This window comes from Dendrobates tinctorius, unplaced genomic scaffold (genome assembly GCF_039654945.1).
Source record: "Dendrobates tinctorius isolate UK_male_01 unplaced genomic scaffold, ASM3965494v1 ptg000031l, whole genome shotgun sequence".
NCBI classification, from domain to species: domain Eukaryota; kingdom Metazoa; phylum Chordata; class Amphibia; order Anura; family Dendrobatidae; genus Dendrobates; species Dendrobates tinctorius.
The window spans coordinates 11,229,136-11,249,636 of NW_027361699.1; positions in this window are offsets into that span (position 1 = coordinate 11,229,136).

The window sequence follows — 20,501 nt, forward strand, 5'->3', positions numbered from 1 at the left end:
ACCCATCATACATATCCGCCATCCCATAGTCGAGTGCCCATATACCCATCATACACATCCGCCATCTCATAGTCCCATGCCCATATACCCATCATACATATCCTCCATCCCATAGTCCCGTGCCCATATACCCATCACACATCCTCCATCCCATAGTCCCGTGCCCATATACATATCCTCCATCCCATAGTCCTGTACCCATATACTCATCACACATCCTCCATCCCATAGTCCCGTGCCCATATACATATCCGCCATCCCATAGTCCCGTGCCCATATACCCATCACACATCCTGCATCCCATAGGCCCGTGCCCATATACCCATCATACATATCCACCATCCCATAGACCCGTGCCCACATACCCGTCATATATATCCTCCATCCCATAGTCCAGTGCCCATATACCCATCACACATCCTCCATCGCATAGTCAACCATTATGACATCATAATGAACGGCGGCAGGGCTTGCAACCTATGATGACATCAGCGTCGCCATGGCAACCATTGTGACATCATAATGAGGGGTGGGGCATGATATGCACACACTGCTTCCCCAGTATGCAAATAGGGGCATTATGACATCATGAGGGGCGGGGCTAGATGCGCACACACTTTTTCCCCAGTATGTAGATAGGGGCAAAATTGTTTGGTGAATTTGAATGCGCAGGGTTAAAATTTCACCTCACAACATAGCCTAGGACGCTCTCGGGGTCCAGACGTGTGACTGTGCCAAATTTTGTGGCTGTAGCTGCGACAGTGCGGATGCCAATCCCGGACATACACACATACACACACACACATACACACATACATACACACTTTGAGCTTTATATATTAGATAAAACTTGCTCCAAGTAGGCCTCAGCCTAAACCCTGATTGAACCTGGGCTCCAACACCGCCAGTTGCTGCTCAGAAGTGCCGTCTGCACAGAGAAAAACACTAGCTCCTGTGTTAGTGGGGTTCAATAACGCCAGCTGCTTCCCTGCTGTTTGTCCGTCAATATCTCCTGCTCCCTCCACATTCTAGTAGTGGGAATGTGGACAGAGCAGGAGACATTGCCGGACACACATCAGGGGATCAGCTGACATTACTGAACCCCAGTAACTAGAGTTGAGCGACTTTTGGTTTTTTAGGGTCACGTTTCGTTTCGTGAAACCCGACTTTTCCAAAAGTCGGGTCGAGCAAGATCGTCCGATTATAGGGAAAAGTCGGGGTCGTCCCGAAACACGAAACCCAATGTAAGTCAATGGGGAATAAAAGTCGGCAGTGAGAGGAGGACAGGAAACACACCTACAGTGCCCATTTGAAAGCCAAAAGCATCAATTCTTCTTACTTAAGCTTGTCAACCTTAATTAACTTCATAATACAAGTTACGCACTGAAAAATGGGGGTTATTTGGCTAAAGTTGTGGGGGGAGGGCTGGCTGCAGGTTTTCATGTGCCCTGGGCGAAAGAGCGCCCCTTTAACACATACCACAACTCATCATGCTCCGATACGGCAGAGAAATAGCGGTATAGTACAATGAAAAATACCTCACTTTTTACATCTCATGACGAGGCCCATCTATTTCTCCATACAGAATCATTGGTCCCATATAATGTTTGAAACAGTATATGATGAGCTCCACATAATGCTACAGTATATGTTGGTCCCCATGGATGAAGCTCCACTGTCTTATGGGCCCAAATAATGCTCCAAACATAATGGGCCCCATTTCTAATGCTCTAGTGTATAATGGGCCCTGTAAATGCTGCTCCAGTGTCTGATGTCCACCTTTGGAATGTTCCAGTGTATGGTGGGCCCCATCTATCATTCTCCAGAGTATAGTGCTCCCCAAAAATTGCTGTCCCAACATTGAAAACAATCAAATAAGTCTCCTCGCTAGGGAATCCCTGTACTTGTCTGGATTCCTCGTCGTCCCCATCTTCCATCTCACTGCACAGTATTTCAACTTTGCAAGTGCTGTGATCCTGAGCAAGCGGGGGGCCCACTCGTTGGCGACGGCACTGGCACAGGGCCCCTGATAGTACGGTGGTGTGTCTGATGGCGGGTGGGCCGAACCTGCACTTTCATCTGCAGCTTCCTCTTTGTCACCGTGTAAGATGGAACTGTATATGGGAAGGGTAACCTGAGTTTCATCAGGGTCAGATTCAGGTCGTGTAGCGTGCGAAGGGAATGTAGTGGTCTGGGTCAATGTACCAGCAGATTCATCGAGCAGTGGCTGGGCATCAGTGCACTTGTGTCGCCCCCAGGAGTACGGTCGCCACAGTGGCATTACCTTCTTCCTAGGGAGTGTGATGTCATGCTTGGGAGCAACGAACGATCTCTCTAGCAGGTTAACTGATTGGGCGGCGTTATTCCCACGAGTCATGACCCTCCAAACAGCGTTCATGAAGGCAAAGTGTTTGTTTTACGTGGGCAGTATGGTTGCAAAGCTGAACCTTAAAGGAATGTCCAGAAGGGCACCACCAGGAGTGGAGCCTACGGTTAAATTCGACTCCACCTGGGAAACCTCAACCATGCCAGCTACAGAACAGATGCACACATTGCAAGCTTAATTCCGTTAACGAACGAGACTCCGTCATGCCCCGCGGTCCGAGTCCGGCTTACTAGAGGGACACGTGAGGCTCTGGCACATGAGATTGGCCAATAACTGGTGTGTCATGCCCTTACATGTCCGTGGCTGCATGTGCGCTACACTGAAAAGGCCAGCGTTTGTCGCTTACAGGTGCAGATAACCCGCTGAACAACGTTAGTGATGGGGATCACTGATTACAATTATTACCCGCGAACAATGATTTCCCAGTAAGTGCAGGTCAACCGCAGTTCCGGAATTAGGCCTAACCGTCATTCCTGAAAAAATGAAAAACTTACGTGTGCAAACCACAGGTGCTGTAGCTTGCTTAACAGCTCGCCAGCCGTTCTCACGCCCAGTATGGATTACACGTGATTGCACAAAGGTGAGAATGGGTACCGTATCCCCAGATAACATGTATGGATAGCGTACACATTCAAAATATATGTCTATACATCAGGAGGCAGGCTCAGACGGTGTTAGGCCCAGTATGGATTGCAAGTGATTGCACAAAGGTTAGAAAGGGTACCGTATCCCCAGATAACATGTATGGATAGCGTACACATTCAAAATATATGTCTATACATCAGGAGGCAGGCTCAGACGGTGTTAGGCCCAGTATGGATTGCACGTGATTGCACAAAGGTTAGAAAGGGTACCGTTTCCCCGGATAACATGTATGGATAGCGTACACATTCAAAATATATGTCTATACATCAGGAGGCAGGCTCAGACGGTGTTAGGCCCAGTATGGATTGCACGTGATTGCACAAAGGTAAGAAAGGGTACCGTATCCACAGATAACATGTATGGATAGCGTACACATTCAAAATATATTTCTATACATCAGGAGGCAGGCTCAGACGGCGTTAGGCCCAGTATGGATTGCACGTGATTGCACAAAGGTTAGAAAGGGTACCGTATCCCCAGATAACATGTATGGATAGCGCACACATTCAAAATATATGTCTATACATCAGGAGGCAGGCTCAGACGGTGTTAGGCCCAGTATGGATTGCACGTGATTGCACAAAGGTTAGAAAGGGTACCGTATCCCCAGATAACATGTATGGATAGCGTACACATTCAAAATATATGTCTATACATCAGGAGGCAGGCTCAGACGGTGTTAGGCCCAATATGGATTGCACGTGATTGCACAAAGGTTAGAAAGGGTACCGTATCCCCAGATAACATGTATGGATAGCGTACACATTCAAAATATATGTCTATACATCAGGAGGCAGGCTCAGACGGTGTTAGGCCCAGTATAGATTGCACGTGATTGCACAAAGGTTAGAAAGGGTACCGTTTCCCCGGATAACATGTATGGATAGCGTACACATTCAAAATATATGTCTATACATCAGGAGGCAGGCTCAGACGGTGTTAGGCCCAGTATGGATTGCACGTGATTGCACAAAGGTTAGAAAGGGTACCGTATCCCCAGATAACATGTATGGATAGCTTACACATTCAAAATATATGTCTATACATCAGGAGGCAGGCTCAGACGGTGTTAGGCCCAGTATGGATTGCACGTGATTGTACAAAGGTTAGAAAGGGTACCGTATCCCCAGATAACATGTATGGATAGCGTACACATTCAAAATATATGTCTATACATCAGGAGGCAGGCTCAGACGGTTTTAGGCCCAGTATGGATTGCACGTGATTGCACAAAGGTTAGAAAGGGTACCGTTTCCCCGGATAACATGTATGGATAGCGTACACATTCAAAATATATGTCTATACATCAGGAGGCAGGCTCAGGCGGTGTTAGGCCCAGTATGGATTGCACGTGATTGCACAAAGGTTAGAAAGGGTACCGTATCCCCAGATAACATGTATGGATAGCGTACACATTCAAAATATATGTCTATACATCAGGAGGCAGGCTCAGACGGTGCTAGGCCCAGTATAGATTGCACGTGATTGCACAAAGGTTAGAAAGGGTACCGTTTCCCCGGATAACATGTATGGATAGCGTACACATTCAAAATATACTGTATGTCTATACATCAGGAGGCAGGCTCAGACGGTGTTAGGCCCAGTATGGATTGCACGTGATTGCACAAAGGTTAGAAAGGGTACCGTATCCCCAGATAACATGTATGGATAGCGTACACATTCAAAATATATGTCTATACATCAGGAGGCAGGTTCAGACGGTGTTAGGCCCAGTATGGATTGCACGTGATTGCACAAAGGTTAGAAAGGGTACCGTTTCCCTGGATAACATGTATGGATAGCGTACACATTCAAAATATATGTCTATACATCAGGAGGCAGGCTCAGGTGGTGTTAGGCCCAGTATGGATTGCACGTGATTGCACAAAGGTTAGAAAGGGTACCGTATCCCCAGATAACATGTATGGATAGGGTACACATTCAAAATATATGTCTATACATCAGGAGGCAGGCTCAGACGGTGTTAGGCCCAGTATAGATTGCACGTGATTGCACAAAGGTTAGAAAGGGTACCGTTTCCCCGGATAACATGTATGGATAGCGTACACATTCAAAATATATGTCTATACATCAGGAGGCAGGCTCAGACGGTGTTAGGCCCAGTATGGATTGCACGTGATTGCACAAAGGTTAGAAAGGGTACCGTATCCCCAGATAACATGTATGGATAGCTTACACATTCAAAATATATGTCTATACATCAGGAGGCAGGCTCAGACGGTGTTAGGCCCAGTATGGATTGCACGTGATTGCACAAAGGTTAGAAAGGGTACCGTATCCCCAGATAACATGTATGGATAGCGTACACATTCAAAATATATGTCTATACATCAGGAGGCAGGCTCAGACGGTGTTAGGCCCAGTATGGATTGCACGTGATTGCACAAAGGTTAGAAAGGGTACCGTTTCCCCGGATAACATGTATGGATAGCGTACACATTCAAAATATATGTCTATACATCAGGAGGCAGGCTCAGGCGGTGTTAGGCCCAGTATGGATTGCACGTGATTGCACAAAGGTTAGAAAGGGTACCGTATCCCCAGATAACATGTATGGATAGCGTACACATTCAAAATATTTGTCTATACATCAGGAGGCAGGCTCAGACGGTGTCAGGCACAGTATGGATTTGACGGCCCAGACTACACAGCGGAGGAGCAGGGAGAGGTAAAGATTGCAAATGCTGGGGCCCTGCCCAAGCAAGGGGTGCCCACTCGTGGGCGTCGGTACTGGCACTGGGCCCCTCATAGTACGGCGGTGTGTCTGACGGCGGGTGTGCACCACCACCGTCAGAGACACTTGATTGCACTATGAAGGACCCTGTACCAGTGCCCACGCCCAAGAGTCGGCCTACCCACCTGTCCAGGGCAACGGCACTCGCACAGTGTCGTGTGCTAGGTGGTGACCCCGGCCATGGGGGGGGAGGCAGCACAGTTAGGGAGTTTTAGAAAGTGGCATATGTTGATGTTGGACATTCAGCTGATGCAAAAGGTGAAATAGGTCAAGTCCCAGGAAGAGGTGGACCAAAGCAAGCCATTTTTCTGTCACCCTATGTGTCATCAGGGGAAGGTGGGACAAAATCCTTGGAAACCCATGCGTGGTTCATTTTAATGAAGGTTAGATCATCCACATTTTGGGTTGACAGACGGGTCCTTTTTTCTGTCAGGATTGATCCAGCTGCACTGAAGACTCTTTCCGATAGCACACTTGCAGCTGGGCAAGCGAGCTCCTGTAAGGCATATTGTGCCAATTCAGGCCAGGTGTCCAGATTAGCGGCCCAATAGTCAAAGGGGAATGACCTGTGTGGGAGAACATCGATATGGGAGGAAAAGTAGTTTGTAACCATAGTTGACAACTGCTGTCTCCTGTCACTTTCCATCGATGCAGTATTACCAGTTGTGTGAGAGGTATTTGAAAAATCAGTCCACAACATTGTCATGAAACCCCTGTCTCCAACGCCACTTCTGCTGTGTGCACCACGAACACCTCTGCCAAGCTGCCCCCGGCCCGTACGGCTCGTGTGAGAACCATCACCGCTGCTGTGTGCTGGGAATGCCTCAAGCAACCGATTTACCAGAGTTGCTTGTTTATTAGCCAATATTAGGTCAAGGTTCTCCTGTGGCATGATGTTTTGTAATTTGCCTTTATAGCGTGGATCCAGGATGCTGGCCAACCAGTAGTCGTCATCGTTCATCATTTTGGCAATGCGGGGGTCCCTTTTTAGGATCTGCAAGGCATAATCTGACATGTGAGCCAATGTTCCCGGTGTCAATGATGCACTGCGAGTGCTGGTTGGAGGAGCACTTTCTGGCAAATCCACATCCCTCCAGTCACGCACAAACCCTGTACCAGACCTTGCCACGCCAACATTTTCACTTGCCCCACGAGATGCATCCTCCTCCCCTAAGTAATCATCCCCATCATCCTCCTCCTCCTCCTCCTCGTCCAGGAGAGGTCCCTGAGCAGACAATGGCTGAATGTCATCAAGGATTCCCTCCTCCTCTTCCTCCTCATCAACATTGGCTGCAGACGCCTGCTCCTTAAGGTGCGTCAAAGTTTGCATGAGCAGACGCATAAGTGGGATGCTCATGCTTAGGATGGCGTCGTCTGCGCTTACCAGCCGTGTGCATTCCTCAAAACACTGAAGGACTTTACAGAGGTCTTTCAGCTTCGACCACTGCACACCTGTCAACTCCATGTCTGCTCTCAAAGTGCCTGGCCGTGTATCCTCCCACAAATGCATTATGGCCTGCCTCTGCTCGCACAGCCGCTCCACCATGTGCAGGGTGGAGTTCCACCTTGTTGCAATGTCGATAATGAGGCAGTGGTTGGGAAGGTGGAGCAATCGCTGCAGCTTCTGCATACGAATGGAGTGTACAGGCGACCGGCGGATGTGCGCGCACAGTCTTTGCACCTTCTGGAGCAGGGCTGTTAACTCCGGATAATTTTTGAGGAAGCACTGCACCACCAGGTTCAAGGTGTGAGCCAAGCAAGGTATATGGCTGAGTTTTGAAAGGGCTATGGCTGCCACAAAATTATGGCCGTTATCACTAACTACCTTGCCTGCCTCAAGATGTACACTGCCCAGCCATGACTCAGTTTGTCGCTTCAAGTACTCGGCCAGCACCTCGGCGGTGTGTCTGTTGCCCAAACACATCATCTGCAACACAGCCTGCTGACGCTTTCCACTAGCTGCTCGATAGGGGGACACATCGTGTGCAACAGTGGCAGCTGCAGATGGAGTGCTCGTACAACTGCGCTCTGTGGACGAGCTTTCGCTTCTGGAGGAGGAGGAGGAGGAGGGTCGAACGCCTACAGCCAACTGTTTCCTATACCGTGGGCTAGGCAGCACTGTCCCACCACCGCTGTCCCCTGTGGACCCTGCATCCACCACATTAACCCAGTGCGCAGTGATGGACACGTAACGGCCCTGGCCATGCCGACTGGACCATGCATCAGTTGTGAGGTGCACCTTTCCGCTCACTGACTGCTTGAGTGCATGGACAATGCGGTCTTTCACATGATGGTGGAGGGCTGGGATGGCTTTGCGAGAGAAGAAGTGGCGACTGGGTAGGTCATAGCGTGGTACTGCATAGGCCATGAGTTCGCGGAAAGCTGTGCTTTCCACCAACCGAAAGGGCATCATCTCAAACGAGATTAGTTTGGCAATGTGGGCGTTCAAACCCAGTGTACGCGGATGAGAGACTGAGTACTTTCTTGACCTACTCATAGTGTCTGGGAGGGTGAGCTGGACTTGAGAGCTGCATATGGTGGAAGTAGCGGTGGACAGGGCGGACTGAGAGAGGGTTGATGATGGTGATGGAGTTGGTGTTCTTTCTGATGGCCTAGAATCAGTCTTTCATTGATATAACAGTGGGATTCCCTGACTGCTGTGGCCTTGCAACGACACCTCAACATTTGCTGCTGTGCTAACCGGTGGGCTTACAGTGGGGGAAACAATGTAGAGTTGCTGACTACCTTCGTTGTGATCAGTTGCACATGTGGCACTTGAGGTTTGGTGTTGTGTCCACGCTTGCAAGTGCATGCTGGTTAAATGTCTAAGCATGCAACTGGTATTCAAATTTTTCAGATTTTTCCCTCGGCTAAAGGTCTTTGCGCACTTCTTACAGATAACCTTGGCCTGATCATGAGGATTTTGGTCAAAAAAGTGCCACACTGCACTCTTCCTACTTTGGCAGACTTTTTGCGGCCTAGCACGCTGTGATCTTTTGACCCTCAGGACAAGCTGTCCAGCAACTCTTTTGATGTTTGGAACCTGTCTTTGGAGTGCTCCGGGCCTGCCAGATAACAGCTGTTGCGATGTCGATGTCTGCTGTGGATGCACCTCATCTGAGCTATTGGAAGCAGCACCCTCTTCCCCCAATGGATGCCAATCTGGGTCAACAACTGGGTCATCCATCACGTCCTCTTCTATGTCATGTGCACCTTCCTCTGTGTCACCGTGTATGGTGGTATAGTGTGCGGGAAGGGGCACCTGAGTCTCATCAGGGTCAGAATCTGGCTCTGTACACTGCGAGGACAATGTAGTGCTCTGAGTGAATGTACCAGCAGAATCATCCATCAGCGGCTGTGCATCAGTGCACTCCATGTCAGATTCATCTTGGCCTGGGTAATTCACCATTTGACTTGATAATCCAGGCATGGTATGTGAAAACAGCTCCATGGAGTAATCAGTAGTATGGCCTGCGTCATCCTTCAATCTTGGTTGGGGTGAAGGACACAAGGAAAGGTGTGGTTCATGAACATGAGCCTCCAATGACGACTCAGTGCTTTTACTTTTTACAACTGAAGAAGAGGAGGCGATAGAGCTGGAGGCTGAGTCAGCAATGTAAGACAAAACTTTTTCCTGATGCTCTGGCTTTAAAAGCGGTTTGCCAACTCCTAGAAAACTAAGCGTTCGAGGCCTTATGTAGCCAGACGATGACGCAGGCTCAACACCTCCTGCATTCGGTCCTATTTTGCTCTTGCCACTACCATCAGATCCACCACCAACACCATCATTACCAGCTGCCAACCCCCGCCCAATTCCACGGCCTCTTCCACCAGCCTTCCTCATTTTTGGTAGAAATGTAGACAAAATCCAACAAACTATATAGTAATGTAAAACAAGGTACAAGGTGTCTATAGGACAGGGGAGATTTTGAATTTCTGCAGACACTTGTGGACACTGGACACTTTTGGATTGTGTGAGGCCCACTGATATCTGAGCGCTATGTCACAGGCTCGATGGCACAGCTGTGACAAAAGTGACGAGAGGATAAGGGAGATTTTGAATTTCTGCACACACTTGTGGACACTGGACACTTTTGGATTGTGTGAGACCCAATGAATATCTGAGCGCTATGTGAGAGGCTCGATGGCACAGCTGTGACCAAAGTGACTAGAGGATAAGGGAGATTTTGAATTTCTGCACACACTTGTGGACACTGGACACTTTTGGATTGTGTGAGGCCCAATGAATATCTGAGCGCTATGTGACAGGCTCGATGGCACAGCTGTGACCACAGTGACTAGAGGATAAGGGAGATTTTGAATTTCTGCACACACTTGTGGACACTGGACACTTTTGAATTGTGTGAGGCCCAATGAATATCTGAGCGCTATGTGACAGGCTCGATGGCACAGCTGTGACCAAAGTGACTAGAGGATAAGGGAGATTTTGAATTTCTGCACACACTTGTGGACACTGGACACTTTTGGATTGTGTGAGACCCAATGAATATCTGAGCGCTATGTGACAGGCTCGATGGCACAGCTGTGACCAAAGTGACTAGAGGATAAGGGAGATTTTGAATTTCTGCACACACTTGTGGACACTGGACACTTTTGGATTGTGTGAGGCCCAATGAATATCTGAGCGCTATGTGACAGGCTCGATGGCACAGCTGTGACCAAAGTGACTAGAGGATAAGGGAGATTTTGAATTTCTGCACACACTTGTGGACACTGGACACTTTTGGATTGTGTGAGGCCCAATGAATATCTGAGCGCTATGTGACAGGCTCGATGGCACAGCTGTGACCAAAGTGACTAGAGGATAAGGGAGATTTTGAATTTCTGCACACACTTGTGGACACTGGACACTTTTGGATTGTGTGAGGCCCAATGAATATCTGAGTGCTATGTGACAGGCTCGATGGCACAGCTGTGACCAAAGTGACTAGAGGATAAGGGAGATTTTGAATTTCTGCACACACTTGTGGACACTGGACACTTTTGGATTGTGTGACCCAATGAATATCTGAGCGCTATGTGACAGGCTCGATGGCACAGCTGTGACCAAAGTGACTAGAGGATAAGGGAGATTTTGAATTTCTGCACACACTTGTGGACACTGGACACTTTTGGATTGTGTGAGGCCCAATGAAAATCTGAGCGCTATGTGACAGGCTCGATGGCACAGCTGTGACCAAAGTGACTACATGATAAGGGAGATTTTGAATTTCTGCACACACTTGTGGACACTGGACACTTTTGGATTGTGTGAGGCCCAATGACTATCTGAGCGCTATGTGACAGGCTCGATGGCACAGCTGTGACCAAAGTGACTAGAGGATAAGGGAGATTTTGAATTTCTGCACACACTTGTGGACACTGGACACTTTTGGATTGTGTGAGGCCCAATGAATATCTGAGCGCTATGTGACAGGCTCGATGGCACAGCTGTGACCAAAGTGACTAGAGGATAAGGGAGATTTTGAATTTCTGCACACACTTGTGGACACTGGACACTTTTGGATTGTGTGAGGCCCAATGAATATCTGAGCGCTATGTGACAGGCTCGATGGCACAGCTGTGACCAAAGTGACGAGAGGATAAGGGAGATTTTGAATTTCTGCAGACAATTGTGGACACTGGACACTTTTGGATTGTGTGAGGCCCACTGATATCTGAGCGCTATGTCACAGTCTCGATGGCACAGCTGTGACAAAAGTGACGAGAGGATAAGGGAGATTTTGAATTTCTGCACACACTTGTGGACACTGGACACTTTTGGATTGTGTGAGACCCAATGAATATCTGAGCGCTATGTGACAGGCTCGATGGCACAGCTGTGACCAAAGTGACTAGAGGATAAGGGAGATTTTGAATTTCTGCACACACTTGTGGACACTGGACACTTTTGGATTGTGTGAGGCCCAATGAATATCTGAGCGCTATGAGACAGGCTCTATGGCACAGCTGTGACCAAAGTGACTAGAGGATAAGGGAGATTTTGAATTTCTGCACACACTTGTGGACACTGGACACTTTTGGATTGTGTGAGGGCCACTGATATCTGAGCGCTATGTCACAGGCTCGATGGCACAGCTGTGACAAAAGTGACGAGAGGATAAGGGAGATTTTGAATTTCTGCAGACACTTGTGGACACTGGACACTTTTGGATTGTGTGAGGCCCACTGATATCTGAGCGCTATGTCACAGGCTCGATGGCACAGCTGTGACAAAAGTGACTAGAGGATAAGGGAGATTGGATTGCTTTTAAAAAAGCAGTTTGCAGAGCAGTGGGTAAACAGCAAAGCCAGCCTGTCAGGAAGCCTTAAAAGGCAGCCCAACAACCAACACCACTGATACACCACAATATAGCCTCCCCTTGCACTGCACACACAGTGACTGGTGTGTTGTGCAGGCCAAATCGCTAGCAGCAGAAGCAGTTTTTTTTCTTCTCAGCAGGACAAAAAAAAAAATTGGGATTGCTTTTAAAAAAGCAGTTTGCGGAGCAGTGGGTAAACAGCAATGCAGGAATGTCAGGAAGCCTTAGAAGGCAGCCCAACAACCAACACCACTGATACACCACTATATAGCCTCCCCTTGCACTGCACACACAGTGACTGGTGTGTTGTGCAGGCCAAATCGCTAGCAGCAGAAGCAATTTTTTTGTCTTCTTCCCTGCCTAACGCTCTCCCTACAGAATCAGCAGCAACCTCTCCCTATACTGAGATCGGCAGAAGTAAGATGGCGGTCAGCGTGCACGCCCTTTTATACCCCCTGTGACGCCCACCAAAGCAAGCCAATCACTTGCATACCCTTCTGAAAGATGGTGGTGACCCCTGCCTATGTCATCACGTTGCCCACAGTGTCCGTGGATCCTGATTGGCTGAAAAAGAGCGCAAAACAAACTTTTGAAACACGACTTTGGCACGTAAGTCGCCGACCTCGTGGCTGACCTCATCCTAGGGTCGGGTTTCGTTTCATGAAACCCGACTTTGCCAAAAGTCGGCGACTTTTGAAATTTTTCGACCCGTTTCGCTCAACTCTACCAGTAACATAGGAATAAGTGTTGATTGTGCAGTTGGCACTTCTGAGCAGCAACTGGCGGGGTTGGAGGCAAGGGTAAATACTAGAGACAGAGTGGAGCCAGAGGCCTAATTGGCGCATGTTTAAAATCAGTAGTAGTCTACAACAGATATTAAACTTGATGAAATTAGGCCTCAGCCTACACCCTGATTGACCCTGGGCTCCAACATCGCCAGTTGCTGCTCAGAAGTGCTGTCTGCTCCAGTGTTACTGGGGTTCAGAAATGTCATCTGATCCCCAGCTGTGTGTCCAGCAATTTCTCCTGCTCTGTCCACACTCACACAACTACAGATTTTAAACTTGATCCAATTAGGCCTCTGTCTCCACTCTGTTTGTAGTATTTTCCCTGGGTTCCAGCACCGCCAGCTGTTTCCCAGCATTGCCATTGGCACAGGTACTCCCTCCTGCCCAGCCTGGTTCCAGCACGCCTGCTGTTTCCGAATAGTGTCAATGTCACTTTGTCACCAATACGTTGTCCTTTCGTGTTGCGGTCGGGTTAGCCAAGTCTATTGTGCCTGCAGTTTATGGGCTTCCTATGTGGGCTGCGGGATCTGGCAACAAAGGCTGGTTCCGTAGTGTCAATAGGACAAGCACCCCCTGTAGGACTGTGGGTTTCGGTAACTGCGGCCAGCTCACGGCCTTGCAACTTTGTTTTTCATGGGTACCTTCTGCTACCCATCTGGGTTCTAGTACCGTCAGCTGGTTCTCAGCAGTGTCTGTGGCTTAGGTGCCTCCTTCTCGGTATCCGAGTTCCAGCAACGTCTTCTGGTCCTTGGTAGTGCTTTCTAGCACAGGTGCCTCTTGCTTATTAACCGGGTTCCAGCACCGTCAGCTGGTCCTCGGTAGTGCCATTGGCTCTTGTTCCTTCTGCTGCCCCTCTGGGTTCCAGCACCGTCAGCTGGTCCTCGGTAGTGCCATTGGCTCTTGTTCCTTCTGCTACCCATCTGGGTTCCAGTACCATCAGCTGGTTCTCGGCAGTTCCTCAGCCTTCTTGTACCTTCTGCTACATTTCCAAGTTCAAGCTTTTGGAAATGGTTTTTGGTTATCACTCTGGATCTCCTTGACGATGACCCTGAAGACCACCCCGAAGAAGACGACGACCACGAAAACGATGACCCTGAAGACGACGACCCGGAACACCACCCCGAAGAAGACCAAAAAGATGACCCTGAAGAAGATGACCAAGCGGACAAAGAACATGAAGACAACCACCAAGATACAGAACAACAAGAGACAGAAGACCAAGAAGCAGAAGACCAAGAAGCAGAAGAACAAAAAGCAGAAGAACAAAAAGCAGAAGAACGTTAAGCATAAGACTAAAAATCAGAGCAACAGATATTATCTAAATTATAAGCAGAAGAAGACTTGGCAGTGTATGGGGGTGAGTCCGTTCCTCCTCGTGGTGCCCCTGGAAAATGCCTGCTGCTGCAGGCCAAACTAAGCACGGACAAATCCTGTTGTAAATCTTTTGTGACAGAACGGAAGGTGTAATCTTCAAACTTTTGTAGATAACAACTACAGGAATGACTGTCACAAATAAGAATATGATGAAGAAGAAGAATAGGAAGAAGATGAAGAAGTAGAATATGAAGAAGAATAATAGTTGAATAAGAAGAATATGAAGAATGTAAAAAAAAGTATAATAGGAAGAAGAAGAAGATGAATAAGGTGAAGAAGAAGTTGATGAAAAAGATGCTGCTGCTGAGGATCATGAAGGAGAAAGTGTGGGAAGTAAAAAAGAAGGTAAAGAGCGTGGAAGTAGTGAAACATACATATCTGACAAAATACAAAAAAGTTTAACATAGTCAATATCTTTGTAACGCCGAACGTCTTTAAAAAAAAAATATATTCCTGCTATTCCATTTGATTGGGCTAATCCCCTATGCCTTTTATGTCTCCTCCACCTCCCCCAATACATTCTACATTATTATTAGTTGTTTTTCTTCATGTAGAATTAACCTACAAGGAAAGAATTCCGATATTTCTGTCCCATTGACTTGCATTGGTTTCCGGTATCGGAATCGGCGATATCCGATACTTTTTGGGTATCGGTCCAATCCAATCTGATCCGATATTTCACGATATCGGATGGTATCGCTCAACACTATTGGCTACCTCTGTTGCCTCTTCCACCTACATCACCTCTCCCACCTCCTCCACTTGGACCTCAACCTCCTGACTCAAGATTATTTTTATTTGCTTTTTATTCTATGTTATTTTAAGTATTTTTATCCACATTTGTTTGCGGGGCAATTGTCCTGCTCTTACCTGTATTTTGCTTCCTTTTGCAGTCACCCTGCCCATACTATGACCATTTTACTGAAGTTCAGGCTTCCATTGACTTTCTATTGTGTTTGGGTCCGGGGTCAAGTTCATTCAAGTTTAGGTACCCAAACGAAACTTTGGACTCAGGTTTAGCAGTACCTGACGAATCCCTGCAAGAGAGATCACTCTCTTTTTTATTTATGGTTTGGTTAAAACCTATTTTGATTTTTAGGATTTAAACATTTTGACTATTATAATCAACTGGGCTGATTCTTCAGCATTGTTGTCTTGTTAGATTTCTGCTATGAACCTTGGCAGAGCTATATTCTATTTACATCCCTAGCTTCATGCTTTCAGTTGTAAGTGATATGTCACAGACTATGATTAATTTCTTTGCACTGCTGTGACTTAGCTTGCTAATCATGTTCTTGACCTCAGCTTGTGTTTAGACTACCCAACTGCCTTTTGTTCCTGTTCCTGACCTCTTTTTTCTCAAAAACTCAAGCCAGGGGGCCATGTATAATTTCAGATCTTTGTATGAGGGTAAAAACGGTGAAGATCAGTTGTGCTAGATGTAGGAGCTTCCACAACCCCAATGTGTAAGTGTGAAATATTTTTTAAGGGCTGCCAGCATTCCACTGACTGAGTTCTCTTACAATCATGCCTTTTAACAGATAGTAAATGAGTTTTACTTTTGTGTAAGAAACACATTGAAATACTAGACTCAGAATCTACAGTATGTTCATATAAATCATACATATCTTTCCATCTTTCCTTCTTAATAGTATGCAGTTTTTAAATTATGTTATTTGCGCTTAGGTGCATGTTTGTTTCTACATTTCTCAAGGGTAACTGTACTATTTTAATTCATTTCACAACAACCTGACTGTGTAACTGTAATAATTAAAGAACAGATTCCAATTTGTATGATTAATTAAAAATAATACATGTATGAGATTATATATATTTTTCTTTTTCTTAATTTCCAGTGACATTTGGAAACTTAAAAGTCAAACTATAAATTATTTTTTTGTTATCTAATAAGTTCCAAAAATTCAGTGCTAATCCATTTTTATTAACTATCTTGTAAACATATGGTACAACAACAAATACCCCTCATATAGTCTGGATCCATGATTTTTACAAAACTATTTTCTTGTTATAAAAGTTAGCAATTTAAAGTAATTGATTTAAAAAACAACTGAGTATTTACCCCTTCCCAGCATTTGACGTATCTATATGTCATGGTCAGTTGGTGTTAACTGACCTGTGATGTATGGACACGCCATATCAATTTTGTACTTACAGCCTCTGTGCACTTGTAATGGCCACTGGGTGTCAGCTGATACTGACAGCTGACACCCAGCATCCAGTGCTGGAGCAGAGTCAGCACTGCTTCCGGCACTTTAACCTTCTAAATACTGCGACTTGATATCGACATCAATATTTAGCTGGCACGCAGAGGGAGGGAATCCCCTCTGCTCTCCGATCAGTGCCCCTGCAACGTCATCGCCAGTGGGGAGATTGTTGCCATTGTGACCCGATGTTGTCATGATGACATCCAAGTCACCAGAGCTAGCATAGTTGCTTGATCCTGCTCAGAGCATGGTGAAGCAAATTGGTCTGCCAGTGCAGCGCTTACAGTTTGTAAAGCAAAGCAAAACTCCTGGTTTGATATGCTTTACATGCGATCAGGCTGCAAAAAGTGAAGGTCCAATAATGGGACAAAGTAAAAAAAAAAAAGAAAAAAATTGAAAAATATTTTTTTGTTAAAACTCACAAAATAATATATATGCATGAACCCATAAATAAATATTCTTATGGAATAAACAAACAAGCAAAAAGTACACATGTAAGCAGGTTGCGAGATGCAGTGATGGACAGGAGACAGAACGACGGCTTGTTAGTTTAATAATTTAATTTAACAGAGTATAAGCTCCACACAGAGAGATTAATGGTTAAAGAGTTAAAGAGTTAATGCAAGAAGCAAAACTGAAGGTAAAAGATGCAGAATAGCAGCAGTCCAATTGTCAAAACTTATGTTCTTTAGGATCCTCCTCAGCTTATCCCGCAGGGGTTGTAGCACCGGCAATGACCGGGTGGTTATCACAGATGGGGTCCTGTAAACGACGGTCCATACCTCCCGCTGAGCCCCCAGTCCATAAACTTGAGCGGCCAAAGTAAAAAGGGCCGCAGTACTTCAAGCAACAATTGTGGGATGAAGTGTAGCATCTGGCGGGGCAGGCCGAGTGTGTTTGTCCGGCACCCAGCTTTCCCTCTTCCACACGTGCGCGGTACTCATGGTCACAGAGCACACAGCACCGTGCTCTCCTACAGTCAGGCACATAGAGCCTATCACACTCCAACGGTCCCACTGAAGATGTTGGGAGCCGACAAGATCGACTGGTCGCGGAGCCGGTGTGCAGGAGACAGAGCACACTGCTCACCCTGCTGCATGCTGCTCGTTCGTGTCAAATTTCCCACCGACGCTCTTTTTCATTTATCTGGCCTCTCCTACCCAGGTCATGAGATTGGTCCGGTCCCTCATTTCTTCCCCCATGCAACATGGGAGGCAGCCTCAACAGTTCTGGACCCAGCTCGGTACAGGTACCCGCAGCCCAGTCCACCTCCTTACACTCTCCCTCTCCTTTAGCTCGTCATTCCACGGGTGAGAGTTCTTCCAGTAGACGTTAACACTCCTCCATTTCTCGAATGATCAGCTGCCAAATAAATTGGTCTTGTTCGTAACGATTGGGGGGTCTTCCATCGGTCATTCATTCTGTGTGGTGTAGGTCAGGTTGAGTGGTCTAGTCAGGTTGGGCAATTGGGGACAGGGATGCATCCAGGTTCAATGAAGCAGCCATCTCGGGAGCTTCAGGTTCTCGAACTTCGCCTGGACTGGTGGGTAGTGGACCGTCCAGGTCAGATGGTGAGACAGATGGTTCTTCATCATCGCAATCAAAGGTCGCTGGGGTGTACATTTTGGGAACACTTGGCACTTTCTCTTCTTTTTTGGGATCTTGTGACAGGCAAGGATGTAGCATACTCTGGTGGACTACTCGGGTAGGGGCCCCTTCTTTCCCTTCAGGCTGAATTTCATATATGGGACCATTTGATCTGATTTGGCACTTCACCCGATACAAAGTTTTTTATCATCGATGCTCTAACTTGCCTCAAGGCCGATTGTCTCAGACCAATACTCGGTGTCCAGCCTTGACAGCTGTCCCTCGCAGGAGCGTCGTCTCATGGTGCTCCAGTTCCCAAAACTTGGTCTGTACCAGTCGATGTAGAGTCTGCAAGCAATGCCAATGCTCTCGGACTCAAGTGGACATCCCTGTCCATGGGTAGTCCTACTCCGGGTCAAACTCTAGTTTGGTAATCTCTCATCCTTTTCAGCTTAACAGCAGGGTGTATGGTGTGTATCCAGTTGTACTGTGCACTTGGTTGTTGTACACCCAGACCAGCTCAGTTCCATACTCAGGATAATGTACCTTCCTGTTTTGCACCAACATTCTTAACATCTGAATCAGCGTCTGGTTGAAGTGCTCGCAGGCTCCACTCCCTTGTGGGTGATAAGGTGTCATCTTGGACTTTTCAATCTGATACAGATGGTGGAGCTCTGCCATCATTCGACCTTGAAAGCAAGTGCCTTGGTCAGAATGTATCCTTTTCAAACAGCCATACACTGGGATGAAATTTCAACAGATGGCCTGCGCAGCTGACTCGGCCGTCTCATCCCTGTCACCACTGCAAACTTAGTGAAATGATCAGTCATCACAAGACAATGTTCGTATCTGAGATGAGCAGGGCCCACGGTCAAGTAGTTGATCATTAGCAGATACAGGGGGGCAGACGTCACAATGGTCTGTGTAGGAGCTGTCTGTTCTGGAGATTTATCCAATTCACAACTTCAACATTGCCAACAGGCCTCTTCCACTGCAGACTTCAAGCGGGGATGATAGACCAGCTTCTGCAACCAATGGAACATCTTCTCTGACCAAAGTGAGCCCCTCGTATATGAGCCTCTGTGGCCACCTCACTGATCGCCTTCTCGGGAAGTACCACTTGCCAGGTTACACACAATTCCCATACCAACTGAACCTTCCCATACAGCAAACCGTCCTCTATTTGAAGCCTCTGCCACTGTCAGAGAAGTTGTAGCATTCCTGAGGACAAAGCATCTTGCTCACTCTGGTTGGGGAGTTGCTATAGGGCCACCCATTGTCGCAACTGAGCTAGTTCTCTGTCTTCCTGCTGTCCCAGTCATCTTGAGGTCATCCCAACAAATGTTTTCCTGATGCTTCTTCGACCTGTTCCCGTGTTGTCACCAACGTCCTGACGGGGTTCTGGAACCCAGGGATCTCTAATGCCTCCAACCCTTTGTCTCAATCACAACCAGGTCGCTCATGGGTCACCCGGGAAAGGGCATCTGCGTTTCTATTCTCAGCTCCTTTTCAGTATGCGATTATGTATCGATATTTTGCCATACGGGCCACCGATCTTTGCTCCAAGGCCCCCATTTTCACATTTTCTAGATGGGGTAGTTTATTGTTGTCAGTGCGCACTGAGACTTCGGATCCCGACAGGTACTCAGCAAACTTTTCGGTCATTGCCCACACTGTTAGGGCTGGCGGAATGCACCAAATAATAAAATGATAGTAAGGTGCATTCGCAGCCCGGGGTCCAACGTGCAGAGGTGGTAAACTGCTGCTTAGTAATGGCGGATGTATATAGCGGTATACAAAAGGTCACACACGGGTTAACGTCTCCCAGTGTGAACAGGAGCGGACTCTGTTACGTCACAGAGCCGCAGTACCGCGGAACATAAATGCCGGAGCCTGTTAAAACACACATTTAGCACTCGGCAAGAGAGCGCTCAGCAAATGGTCACAGAACTCAGCCCCAAGGACACGAGGTCTGTGTCCCTCTAGACCTACTGAGCGTGTGGTGTCGCATCTGCGGACGCCTCTAATGAATGCTGACCACCGAGGAGTGCAGACTATGTGCACCGTGGCGTACAGACAAAGCCACCGGTGGATGCTGATGCCAGTCTCTGACTCTGCCTCTACCTGTACCTCAGCCAGGGCACTAGCAGGCTAGGCTACACAACACATGCGTACCAAGGGTAGCGGTTTCATATGTTAGGGCTGGCGGAACGCACCAAATTATAAAATAATAGTAGGTGCGTTCGCAGCTCGGGGTCCACCGTGCAGAGGTGGTACTGCTGCTAGGTAATGGTGGGAGAATAAAGCGGTGTGAAAACAGTCACACGTGGGTTACGTCACCCAATGTGAACAGGAGCGAACTCTGTTAATTCACAGAGCCGCACATCCACTGAACGTGGATGCCGGAGCCTGTTTAGC